Source organism: Passer domesticus, chromosome 1 (genome assembly GCF_036417665.1).
Source record: "Passer domesticus isolate bPasDom1 chromosome 1, bPasDom1.hap1, whole genome shotgun sequence".
NCBI lineage: Eukaryota > Metazoa > Chordata > Aves > Passeriformes > Passeridae > Passer > Passer domesticus.
This window is the reverse complement of record NC_087474.1, coordinates 85,055,249-85,068,847: the sequence shown is the minus strand read 5'-3', so window position 1 is coordinate 85,068,847 and position 13,599 is coordinate 85,055,249. Positions and strand designations below refer to the sequence as shown.

The following is a 13,599-nucleotide window of genomic DNA, read 5'->3' as shown; positions in this document are numbered from 1 at the left end:
ACCAACTTTCAGGAAGGACAGGCAGGGAAGATGAGGAGGTAGTGTTGCCCTCCCTGTCAATGACCAGCTGGAATGCATGGAGCTTTGCTTGGATGCAGATAAGGAGACAGCCTAGATCTTATGGGTCAGGATTAAAGCAAGAGTAGGGACAGGTGACATTATTGTGGGGAAGCACTACAGGCTCCCTGTCAGGATTGCTAAATGGATAAGGCACTCTATAGAGTGATAAGAGCAGCCTTGTGTTCATATGGTCCTTTTAGTCCACATGGGGGACTTGCACTACCCAAATTATCTGTTGGAGATGCAATACTGCAGGGCTTAAGCGATCCAGGATGTTTCTGGAATGCGCTTTATTATCCAGTAAAGGATAAATTCCTTCACCAGATGATAAAGAAACCAATGAGGAGAGGTGCTGGAACACAAGGAGAGACTGGTGGGCAATGCAAAGCTCGAGGACAGTTCAAGAGCTGCAGTGACCATGGAGTGGTGCTAATATCCTTAGGGCAACAAGGAGGGCTCACAGTAGACTCATTATGCTGGACTTAGGGGTGTAGACTGTGGCCTCTTCAAGACTCTGCTTAGTACAGTACCATGTGATAGAACCCTGGAGGGAAGAAGAGCACACTAAAGGCATTTAATATTTAAGGACCACTTCCTCCAAGCTCATGATAAAGAAATCAAGCAAAGCCACCAGGAGGCCTGCATGGATATGTAAGGAGCTCCTAGACAAACTCTCAAAAGGAAAGCCTACAGGGGTGGAAGCAAGGACAGGTAAGCTGGCAGGAATATGAACAGCCAAGATCTAGTTAGGAAAGCTGAAGCCCTGCTAGAAGTAAATCTCTTCAGGGACATCAAGGACAACATGATAAACAACTATAGATACATTGGTGAAAACAACAACATCAGGGAAACCTACCCCTTTCCTGATGGAAACAAAAAACTTGATTACCTGAGATGTGAAGAAGTCTGAGGTAATCAAGAGCTTTTTTGTCTCTGTATTCCTTGGCAAGTGCATCAGCCATGCCACCCAAACCCCAGAAGGCAAAGGCAGGGACTGAGAGAATGAAGAAGCATTTGATGTAGGAGATCAGTTTCAGGACCCTCTAGGGAAACAGAAGGTGCATAAGTCCGTGGAACCTCATGAGATGTACCCACAGGTCCTGAGGGAACTAGTGGAGAAACTGCCTAAGATACTATTCATCTTATCTGAGAAACTGGCAGTCGAGTGAAGTTCTCATTTTGTGGAAAAGGGAAACATAACTCCAGTTTTTAAAAAGGGAAAGGAGAAAGACCCATGGAACTACAGGCCTGTAAGTCTCATCTGTGTTCCTGGCAAGACAATGGAGCATATCCTCCTGTAAATTATGCTCAGACATATGTAAAACAACCAACTGTATCCTGGCCTGCTCAAAAGAAGTGTCACCAGGAGATTGAGCAAGGTGATTCTCCCCCTCTACTATTCTCTCATGAGATCCCATCTGGAATATGGCATTGAGGTCTGGTGGTCCCAACAAAGGAAGGATGTGGACTTTTTGGAGTGCATGCAGAAGAGGACCACAAATATGACCAAAAGGCTGAAGCACCTCTCTCATAAGGAAAGGCTGAGAGAGTTGGGGATTTTCATCCTGCAGAAGAGAAGGCTTCAAGGAGACCTTGTAGCAGCTTTCCAGAAGGGGGCCTACAAGAAAGCTGGAGACAGACTATTTACAAAAGCATGTGGTCTTATGACAAGGGGAAAAGGATGTAAACTGAAAGAAGGTCAGATTAGATTGGATATTAGGAAGAAATTCTTCACTATGAGGGTGATAAGGCACTGGAAGGAGTTGCCCAGAGGAGGAGCTGTGGATGCCCTATCATGGAAGTTTTCAAGGCCAGGTTGGATGGCCTCTGAACAACCTGGTATAATGAAAAGTGTCCCTGTCTGTGGCAGAGGTGCTGGAAGTATATAATCTTTAAAGTCCCTTCCAATTCAAGCCATTCTGTGATTCTATCAAGTTTGATTTGGCCTAGGCACAGAGAAGGAATCAATTGACAGCAAATTTAACTGGTTTTGCAACCATAATTTCTGCCCTAGATAATATTGTTTTTCTGCTTGTGATTCATGAAGAAGCAAGCTCTTTCAAATAACAATCTTGTGTGTCAGCAGCTATAAAGCGAGAAAGCTGCCACAAATGTGCAACAAATTGTTTCATTTTCAATTAGCTTTGATCAAAAACTCTGAGATATGCTTTTCTTAGTTCAGAAGTGTAAAGTTTCCATCTGCTTAATAAGAATTTGGAGAAAATGACAGGCAGGGGAGAAGTCACTATCTACAAAGTGTGTCATCATCATTCTGGTTACTTAACGTACAATGGATTCATTTTAATTCTACCAGACTTGCAATCAGCACTTGTTTGTATTCAGTTTTACAGGAATCTGAGCCTGAATGCAGAGTTGTAAGTTAGAGAAGAGTTTCCAGGAGAGTAATATTTTAACTTTATCATGTTTTCCTTAACAGTCTGTTAACAAATATTAAATCATATTTAATACTTATTTATGGCCCATACCAATTTAAGTTGACATCTGAAGTGTTGGGTTTCTTTTGCTCTGTTTTGTTTCCCCTCCTCCTCCTCCATCATCCCAAATTCCGTTCTTAAGTTTAATTTCATATAATGTCAACCCATTATGGTATTATGTATAAGGGTTGTAACCTGAAGTTTGAAGTGGCAGTGGCATTGTTAGAAGTACAATACTTAGCATCTGAAATGCAGTCTGTTGTGACTGAGCACAGGCAACCTGCATTAAAAAGGAACCATATTTTGAAACTATGCCTAATCTGGTTCATATGCTTAAATTCTAGTTAATAAATATGGGACTTGTGTATGCATGATTAACAAAGTGGTAGATTTTACTGGACAGCTAGGAATACTCTTATGAAGTTTTTTGTTAAAGAAAAAGTCAAATTATTCTATTTCTCATAAAGCAATGTTATGCATCACTTCCTGGAGATTTTGCCACAGACAGAAAAGTGATTCTCAATTTGCTGAACTATGTGGACAAATATTTGCAGGCAATGAATTTTCAGAGCTAACATAGTACATCTCAAACACATCTCAGCACAAACTGGCAATGTGAAAACATTTATCACTTAATTTTTTTCTAAAAAATCTAAAAAACTCTATGCATTCCCAGTCATCTCTCAGAGACAAATACCTGTGCAGGCATCCTTTGTTTTCTTGCTTTATGTTTTTAGGTCTTGTGGTTCTGTTTGAGGATGATTGATTGACATAACAACTAATGCAAAATCAGGTATGTATAATCTTTTACATTGCAACTATTCCACATGTCAGTTCTCAGCATTTCCAGTTCAAACATCATACTTATCTATTGGTCTTCATGGATTTGTGTGTCATAAGTCTCAACAAAAGAAAATCCATTATTATATAAAAAGAGAAGTATGGACAGAATGATACAGTTAATAATGTAAATGTTTTGAACCTATGTATTCTATCAGCTGTAGTGGAACTTTACTGGCATGCACCAATAGGTGCTTTATACAAGCATAAATAGTGTTAGTTTGGGGGTATTTTTTTATTATTATTATTTTGCATTTGCCAGGAAATATAAGAAAAAGTGTAGGAAAAAAAGACTTCAGACTCATAGGCAGAGGAAAGTAACAAAAGATAACTATCAGGAGCAAGCACTGTATCAACATTTATCAATAAGATCTAAACTGGAGGCTTGTTTCTTGAACTTGATATACAATGAATTGCTTTCTTGAAAATAGTTACTTACATGGGCTCAAATCTTGTTATAATACATGCCACATCTTGCCAGTAACACAACAGCTAAACCCATAGAATAATACAAAGCCTTCTCAAGTCACAATGTCCGGCTGTACAGTGAAGCTAAAATACCACAGGAGAAAGGTATGAAGGAAAGACTTAGTGCAGGCTGGCAAGCATATTCCTCAGCCCTTGAAGGATTCTAGAATTAGCCTTTCAGAATCTTTCCAAGGATCTTGACTGCATAATGTACAAAAAAATTCCATTAAATCCAAATAATCTCTGAAGATTATGTATGTATATATATATATATATATAAAATATACATATTATGTATGTAAATTAGTAGACTACTACTAATTTAGTAATAAAAAAGAGATGACAGATTTCTTCCTATATTACCATGACTATGTTTCAGGTTACATCAGTTTTGTTTGTGTTAATTGCTTTGGGAGTTAACTATTTAATCAGGTAATCATAAAATAGTTTGGTTTAGAAAGGACCTTAAAGATTATCAGTTTGCAACTGCCTTGTCATGGACAGGGATGCTTTTCACTAGACAAGGTTGCTCAGAGCTCCATCTAGCCTGGCCTTGGACACTTGGGGATGGGGCATCCACAGCTTCTCTGGGACAAACTGTTCCTGTGCCTCACCACCTTCACAGTAAAGTATTCCTTCCTACTAACCAATCTAAACCTAGCATTTTTCAATTTGAAAGCATTACCCCTTGCTCTAGAACCATATGACTTTTTAAATATTTCCTCTCTATTTTTCTTGTATGCCCCATTCCGGAACTGAAAGGTTGATGTAATGTCTCCCCAGAGCATTCTCTTCTCCAGTCTAAAATACCCCAACTCTCTCAGCATTTCCTCATAGGAAAGGTGCTCCAGCACTCTGATAATCTTCATGGCCCTCGTCTGAACTCCCTCCAGCAGGTTCCTGCATTTATGTTGAGGGCTCCAGTCCTGCATACAGAACTCCACCTGGGGCCTTGTTAGAGCAGATGTGCAGAATCACTTCCCCCTCATTTTGGTCACACTTTTGATGCAGTTCAAGATACAATTAGCTTTCTGGGATACAGCCACACTTTGTTCATGTCCAAGAAAAATTACATCATGCTTAGTAAGTTTCTAGTTCATGTGTGCAACAGATCTATGCATTCTCTACAATTTACATATATTATCTTTGTCCTCTCTTCCAAATACACTAATTCCTTTCCTAAAATTCTGATCAGTATAGATTTTTCTGTAATACTTCTTTTTAAAGAGTTTTCTAATGATCCTAGTAGTTCAGAAAAGCATGTTTCCTCTGCAAAATCCAACTTTTATATATCTATATTTCATGTTTTTATGCTTTAATTGCAGTTACTTTCAAAATGCAATGACTCCAGTAGATAGGATGTCAGTGTTATTATTTTACTAAGGCTCTGAGTGCCAATTATCAAATATTGAAATATTTTTAAAAATTAACAGGTAATTTTAATAATTATTCTATAAACTTCACTAGGTAGTTAATTTTACTGTCATAATCCATTTGTAATAATCTATCATGTTACACTTCTAAGAATCAAAAGCATTAGACCAGCCCCCAGCTTGCTTACAATAAGTCAGACTCCAGCCGACTTCACAGAATTCGATTCCCCAAGAGAACCAGACCTGGCTCACAAACTTGGAATTCATAGTGCCACAGTTCCCTGGTGCTCTTCTGTACAATTTGTGTAAAACTTTTTGTTAATACATAGTTTTTAAACCAGTGATAATGCTAGTTACATTTTGATGGATTAGGCTTTGAGGACACATTCATTAAATGACTGCTAAGTTCTAATTAAAGTCTAACTAAGGTTTTTCCCCATAACACTAGGGATTTGATGATTTTTTCCACCTCTCTTGTATATGAATAATTTTTAAAGCAAATAGGTTTATACCACTGGTGTTTGAAGAGTAGCTTACTGAATACTAATTGCTAATTCTGGTACATAGCTAAAGTACTTCTTAAAAACTCCAGCAGCAGAGAATATTTCTGAACATCTGGCTTCCTCTCAACTGGCAAATAATTTACTACTAAGACCCTGAGCTTCCCCCAGTAGAAGAAACTACAAGTCAAATATCTTCTCAAATGCTGGGTAATTCAAAGATATTTGTTACAAATTGCTTTCAGAAAGAATATTTACTTTAACCAGCTTAAAGTGGTTTACTTAACCAGCTGTAAGTGAATATTACAGATGTTCAATTCTGCCTTTTCTGAATATATATAAATGAAAGCTTTGCTAGGAAAGTAAAAGTTATATTTTACTTCATATCTATTTTGCTATAAATATTTGGCTATAAAAGTAATATGACAACAAAATATACTTTAAAGGATGAAGAATTAATGAAAAATTTCCCCCCTTCATAACATACAGAGGTATAAGCAGAAAAAGAAATGTTAATTATTTTTTGTAGTGGCATAAAATATCCCAAATCAAATTACATTCTTCTTGTTTCAGATGCATATATTTGGGGCAAAAGACAGACTCTGGCAAGATGTTCATTGTAAATATGTAAGAGAAAGTTTTTCATAGATCTTAGAATGAAGAAAGACATTGTATTCTGACAAATCACATAGGTGACTATATGCATTTTTAACCATGGGTAGAGGCATTCTATAGGCAAGAATTTCAGTTGAACATACGAGGTCAGAAGCATTTCACTATGTTTGGACTGATGAAGACATAGCTTAAATGATTTGTCTAAGTTCACACAGTAAGAAATCAATGAATGAGCGAGCACAGACCTCCCGAACATTTCAAGATCTAATTTTTTTTTTCCTAAATATGCAACTTTTGTCTAACTGTATATTGTAGATGTAAGTTCTGAAATCAAATTCCTTTTGGTACAAATCCAACAGACGTTGTTTTCCTTTTTTCCTTAGCATCTTATAAATATGTTCAATGCCTTGGATGGTGTCCACACAAAAATGAGAGCCTTGCTCTCTTACAGACAAATTTAATGAACATAAAATACAAAACTTTTAAGAAGAATGTTCTAAATATCTTACACCCTTAGAAATGGTTCCTTGGGAAGTACAGGAAGATGTTTCCTGTGGCTAAGATTGATTCTTACTCTGCTCATATGATAATGATTCATAAATACTTGACAGGTTATAGAGGAGTTAAGTGATTTAATGTAGGATTCTTTGTAGGGTGATCCTTTATTTCCAGGTTTTTCTTCAGTCAGCTCAATGGCTTCCTAAATTCCATCTAAACCTGTAGAAGCTTCTCTGGTGGCTAGGAGGAATCTTAGCCAAGCCTGGCCATCTGCTGCCCTCAGAAAACTGTGCCTGTTTTCTGAGACTGGGTTTGTATAGAAACAGGAGACTGTGTTTGTATAGAAACTCTCAGATCTTCTGAGACTTTCGTCTTTTCACCAGATATCTGGCCAAGTGCATTTGACCGAACTTGAGACATTTGACTCTCTTCCTTTAATTACCAGACTCTATCACTCCTAGAAATGTCTTTTCTTCAAATAGATAAATTTCAAAAGAGGGAATGATTTATTTTCCTCTCCTTTCAGGGATACCACATGACCCAGCATTTTCTAAACAGGAATGACCATTTATGACATATACAGATGAGGAAAAAAACCTATATATTTTTTTTTTTACTAAGTGGATGGTTTTTTTTATTTAGGAGTGAAAGACTTGAGTTAATTTATCTTCTGAAAGACATTGTGTGAAGTGTTGTAATTTCAAAGTTAAATTGAAGTCCACACAGTACAGAAGGTGGCAGAATGTGAAGCAATACTACACATGCTTCTTTTGCCTCCAGATAATAAATGCACTTTCTGTTTTGAGGTTTGAATGAACTACATGGTAGAGTTACTATGGACAGCATCAATTTCATGTTTGTTCCTTTTGGATTTGGGTGAAGATATTTCTAGTATCATTATGAAAAGCTGTTGGTTGAACCAAAATGTTGTGGGGTTTTTGTTTGTTTGGTGTTTTTTTGTTTTTGTGTTTTTTTGTAGTTGTTCCTCTGTGGATGATTCCAAGAAAGACATTCCAGTGCTCTCTGTTATCTTATAGTAAAAAAAAATTTGAGGCAACCTAACTGCTTGTGGAAGATGAGTGGGCCCTTGGACTTCCCCAGGATGATTCTGTCAAGTATGGGTAACCGAAGAGCTCTTCAGATCTTAGGATAATTACAGTGTTCAGAGGTTAAAAATCTATTTCCTGTAGGATTTTTGTGGGAAATAAAAAGAATGTATTGGTGGTACTGTAGAGACAGAAACCTCAAGAATGTCTGGCTAGTACCATCTAAGATGTGCAATCAAGTTCTAAACACACTAATTTGGATGTAAGAAGCAGTACAGCTAAAATGGTTCCTAAATTAAATTTGTTCTTTCAAGAAACAAGAGAAGAAGGTACTTTCCAAGTACAAGAGAGGAAGGCTGCCTGTCTCTGTGGCCTTTAACTCATCACGAGACTGCTCTGTTGTGACAATAGATTAACCCCTTAAATACAGGTTTTGCCTCTGATCTTTTCCTGCTACATTTGTGCAATATGTTTTTGAGGTTGTAAGGAATATATTTAATTGGGAGCCTTGTCCCTGGATTTTATCCCCCCTTGATAACGGTACAAAAATGTATCTTATTTGAGACAGAGAGATACTTTGTCCTAGAGCTGGTGAGCCTTTGAGTTTTCTCTTCGTTTCACAGAGTTCTGTTTGATATGAGATTAATAAAAACACCTTACCTGTAAAACAATGAATATTAATTTTCATTTACTCCAAATCAGCTCCATATACTTAAGCCTCCTCTATTCCATAGCCTTCATTTTCTTGAACCTTCACGGCTAACCAAAATAAGCATAAATAAAATAACATCAGTATCATTGTATATTACTTTATGGTAATGTTGGTAAACATGTCTAATATTTGACCCTATTATTATTATAAGTATTTCTTCCCATATTTCCATCTGACTTTATATAAATTTAAATAATTACATAGTTCTCAGTCTTATTGAGGGTCAAAACATGGTTTTTGCCTTTTAATCTCATGGCCCAATTCTAACTTAAAAACATTACCTTGTTGCTTTGTTTTTTTGGTTTTGTTTTGGGTTTTTTTTTTGTTTGTTTTTGGTTTTGTGTTTTGTTTGTTTATTTATTTGTTTGTTTTGTTTCCTTGGTTTTTTGTTTGTTTTTTTTCTTTCTGAAAATCAATATTTTATATTATATTTATGTTTCAAATATGATGTTATTAGATATGGTGACTAACTGGTGATTTATTATTTGCTGATACACTGCTTCAATAACTTTATCTGTCTTATATACTATTTATCCTATTTATTTATACTATTTAGAAATTGCATTTCCTTTTTTTCTAATCACTGCATCTTATTTCATGAGGGTTTGAAATACCATATTATTACCAATTATATCACCAACCTGAGTACTAGATACACTGAAATGACACATTTCTTTATCTTCATTACCTCTGAGACACATTTTTGGAGAATGGTCATGCTTAATGTGGGTTCAGACCCTTCTACGACTGTCTTCCACAGTATGAAATTTTACCCTTGATCCCTTCCATTGACAATCTGATAATGAAGGTTATCTGTAACATGCAGAAATCTAGATGGATTATCTTCCATTCTTTTGGGGTTTTTTCCCCCATTTTCACTTTCAGCTTGGATTTCCTAATGTCACCAGATATGTCTCCATACACCTGTTGTGATACTGGTCTCAAAGTGTTTCCAATAACTCACATCATATAATCATATAGCTGCTAACACATTTTGAGAAACACAGAGATTTTTAACAACTTTTCAGAAGGTAGCAGGCTTGGGTAATCATGTAGATTCTGCAAATGCAGTGTCTAGTAACAATATTTTAGGTGGAATTTGGCTGCAGGCTTGATGTAGAAAACATTCTGACTAGAATTTAATTTTATTTCTTTTCTGAAGATATAGCAGTATAAGTAATACAATTGCTTTTTAACACTTTGCAGTGTTTGTTTTTTGTTTTGTTTTGTTTCCATTTGGTTTGTTTTTTGTTGAATCAGTCCAAGTAGAATTAGAATTCTACAAGCAATGCTTTGGCAAATATATTTCTGTAATCCTGTTGTTGTTAGTTGATTTTTGTTTTATTTAGGGCTGAATAAGATTTTTTTAGCAGTTTATCTAGCTACTAAAATGGTTGGTATTTCTCAAATTTTCAAAGCTAATAGATGGATTTATAGGTGTATGATTCAATCTTGATTCTTTGGCAGGCCTGAGAACAGTAGATACCCTGAATTTTCATAAAACATTTAAATTGAAACCTAATGTCCAATTACCTTCCATGCTTTCTGCTAATGAAAATGTTTCTATTTGCAGTGTCCCAAATTCTTGAAAATTAGAAGCTTAAATCTGGCAAGAGTTCTAGTTCAATAAACAACCTGCCTATTTTTTTCTTTGAAAGAATAATAATTCCATAGATTTGCATAATATTTCTTTACATTATCACTTTTAGTTACATAATCATCACATATATGTCTCCTAAATAGATCTGTAGAAAAAGAAATTGCCATGTCATATAGGGTTTGCAAAATTCTTTCGGGTTTTTGGTGCCATTTGCCTATAAAGTGAATTATTCCTTCTCATTATAATGAAATCCTGGTCTAATTGTGTTGGCTACCTTGAATTCCTATGAATTCCCTACTAATAAATGGGTTAAAGAGTGTTCATGCAAGATGAAACACAGCATGCTTTACACAGTCCAGTTTTGTGCATATAGAAGCCATGATGTTGCTGAAGAAATGCCTTGATCATCAGAAAAATGCATCAAAATATTAGTCTTCCAGAATTTTACAATTTTATTCCAGTTCTTTTCATCCTCTGCACTAAACCACTACACTTTTCTATGGGATATTCTGAGGTTATGCTTCTGTTGATCACAAGTTTTCTGTTCCAAGAAATTTCTAGGTTGAACTAAATATTTTATTTCAAATTTAAAACTTTAAATATCATGTGAAAGCAGCATGTTAGTTTAAAGTAACATTCCAATTTCAAGTTGTTGACACAGCTAGTATCATAATGTTTGCTTACAAATGTATAAATTCACTTATTTTACCTGGTAAAAAATGGCAGTATTTGAAAGCAATTCTGAATAATGGTCAAAACAGATATTAAAATACCTGAATATTTAGGTAATATATATGTAATTTCCTGATATTTTTACACAGTATTTTGGGAACTTTTTTCTTCTATTTGGGGAAAAAAAAAAACAAACAACCAAAAAAACAAATCAAAAAACCCCCAACAGATATGATGGACACATACTGGGAAAACAAGTGTTACCCAAACAAAATGAATGATCAGGTCAAAGTTGATTTCAATTATATCAATGAAGAAACTGAGTATTTCCCATTTTGTAATGGGAAATGCCTGTTCTGAAACATCTACAGCCTAGACATAATGAATAGGTGTGTGAATTGACACACCAGGTAGCCAGGACAACCACCGAGCCACAGCTGAAATGGAAAGAACAGATGTATTTCATTACCTTGCTGAGAGCACTGGGCATCAGAGACACATGGGGTGACAGGCTCCATTAGGTTTAGTTCATCCTAAAGGCTGGGACAGGGAAGTCCAGTGCTTACCCCAGTATGAGAAAAGGCATCTGCAGTTAAACACAAGGCTGTGCTTTTGTGATTCCTCTCTCCCGGAAGAAGGCTCACATATGTCTGTGAGAGGGTGTTGTCTCTACACAAGAATTCTACCTCTCAAAATAGGCAGAGGATGAGCAACATTGGGGATATTATATAGAATTTTCCCACACCAATACTACTAGTATTGCCAATTGCAAGGTCACTATGAGCTAAAATTATTCCCCCTTCCTCATCAAATCTTCTGGTTTTAACCCTTTCCTCCCAGCCGTAGAGAAACAGAGAAAACTGTCGGTTAACTTGGAAAGTGGTGCTGAACTGTGCAGGCATCCATAGAGGGACAGATGTAATGAACCCAGAAAGTAAGAACCATCCCTTGTAACTGAGTGAGAGTCTGTAGACACAGGCTTTGTTTTTATGAATCAGGGCACATAGATGAAACCAAAAGGGAAAGCTGCACATATATTTTTCTGCCTTTTCTTTTCCTGCAGAAATACAAATCAGAGCTCTTCACAGAAGGGTTTAAGGGCACATTAACCTACACAGAGCGAATGCTTCCTAATAGCATACAATCTTCTAAACTTTGAGCTTTACTTAAGCTCTGTTGAGGATGAAGTTGGAGACCTAATCTGACAACAATGAAAAAATATAAGCAGGGATGATGGACTATCAGGCCTAAACAAAGTGAGCACTCTCTGATACCATTATAAACTGAAACAAATCTTTTGTAGGTCTTTGTGTCTTCCAGTGTCTAGGGACAGCAGGGCATCCATAGGTCAAAGCAGCAGTCCACTGCTTTTCAAAGCACCTTACATTGAAAACTGTTTTATCTGCACTAGAAAGGGAAACTGAAGACAACTTACAGGGGTAGTGCTTCCACAGAGAGTACATGTCAACTATAAAATCCACCACTGGTTTAAAATGAAAGCCTATATTGTTCTATATCAATAAATTGATACATTTATCAGGGACTCCATTCATCACAGATGGGGCAAAAATGATAAAGTGTCTGTCAAACTGTTACAACTCAGGGCTTGAACAAAAACAAACACAAAAGGTAATAGCAGAAGAGGTGTGAAAATAGAAACTCAGAAAAGAAGCATTAAAGTGACTGACAATAGAAAAAAAGATCCAGTTACTAAGACTGCTGGAAGGTTAAAAAAAAAAAAGTTAGTATATACTAGTTAATGACTAAAGCACGTGAAATCAGAAGACTGTAAGAAAACAATAGGAGTAATTCCTCTGACCACTGATAACCCTGTCTTTAAAATATTGATCAAACTCCTAAATAAAACTGCTTTACATTCACTGTAAATCTGCTACTTTTCACAAGTTTTAAAGAAGTTTTATTTGATTTTAACAGATAAAATTATATGTACACATGAAAAATAATTACATCATTATAATTTAGTCAAAGAGAAAAGTGAAAGTTGATTAAAAAGATTTCCAAAATATGTGTTTTGACAAAAAAAGAGAAATAAATATCTTCTGTATAGAAAGAAAAATACCTTAAAATGTGGAATAATGTAGTACATAGAACACATATTAAGAACCTGAAATATTCAAGGAATTTTGAAACAAGGAACATTACTTTCCTGCATGCACACAATTTAACCATCAGAACAGTGACTGTGATGGAAGAAAGGCCTCACTTGTTCCCTGTTTCAGCAGAAAACAAGCTACAAGTTTACAGATATATGAAGTATAACCTATGACATTACAGATGAATGAAGTATAATCTATGACATTCTTAAAAATTTACTTTGACTAGAAAGGAGTAATTAGCTGATACAGTCCATACATCAGAAAAAAAAGAAAACATGCATTTCACTTTAATAGAGCTTTATATGTTTTAAAAAATAGTGAGAATGTTAGACTCATGTTCACTTCTAAAAGCAATAAAATATTCTGTCATGTGTTCTCTCAATTACTCAGGCAAAATGAAAAGCTAAAAATTGTAAGCAATTCATTCCTGCCTCGGGAAATAAAATAAACTAACATAAGAGGGGTTTTAAATGAGTTTATGTCCTGCCTGACCTTTGCAAAAAACTCTTAATAATACCAACAGAGATGATTATCAAATAAATTAGATTTGTCCAAACACAGGTGCACAGTTTTGAGTTCCGTGTAATTATAAATATAAGATTCATTGTTACTAGTGACTGGTAGTAGTAATACTTAGTCTGAATCAAATCCCGAGGCAAATAT

The 13,599-nt window shown here is 35.7% G+C and overlaps 1 long non-coding RNA gene across 4 annotated transcripts; it reads left to right on the top strand.

Annotated features, from left to right (window-relative positions):
* The first annotated feature begins 1 nt into the window (after position 1).
* On the top strand, positions 2–8,347 carry LOC135288560 (uncharacterized). Of its 4 annotated transcripts, none has more exons than XR_010351628.1 (4): positions 2–38; positions 547–771; positions 5,769–5,886; positions 6,250–6,796. It is a non-coding gene; the product is annotated as an uncharacterized LOC135288560 (long non-coding RNA). The 4 variants fall into 4 exon arrangements; XR_010351624.1 differs by lacking the exon at positions 2–38 and adding an exon at positions 7,827–8,347 and having other exon boundaries at positions 45–771; positions 6,250–6,303; XR_010351630.1 differs by lacking the exons at positions 2–38; positions 5,769–5,886 and adding an exon at positions 7,827–8,347 and having other exon boundaries at positions 45–771; positions 6,250–6,303.
* Positions 8,348–13,599: the final 5,252 nt, after the last annotated feature.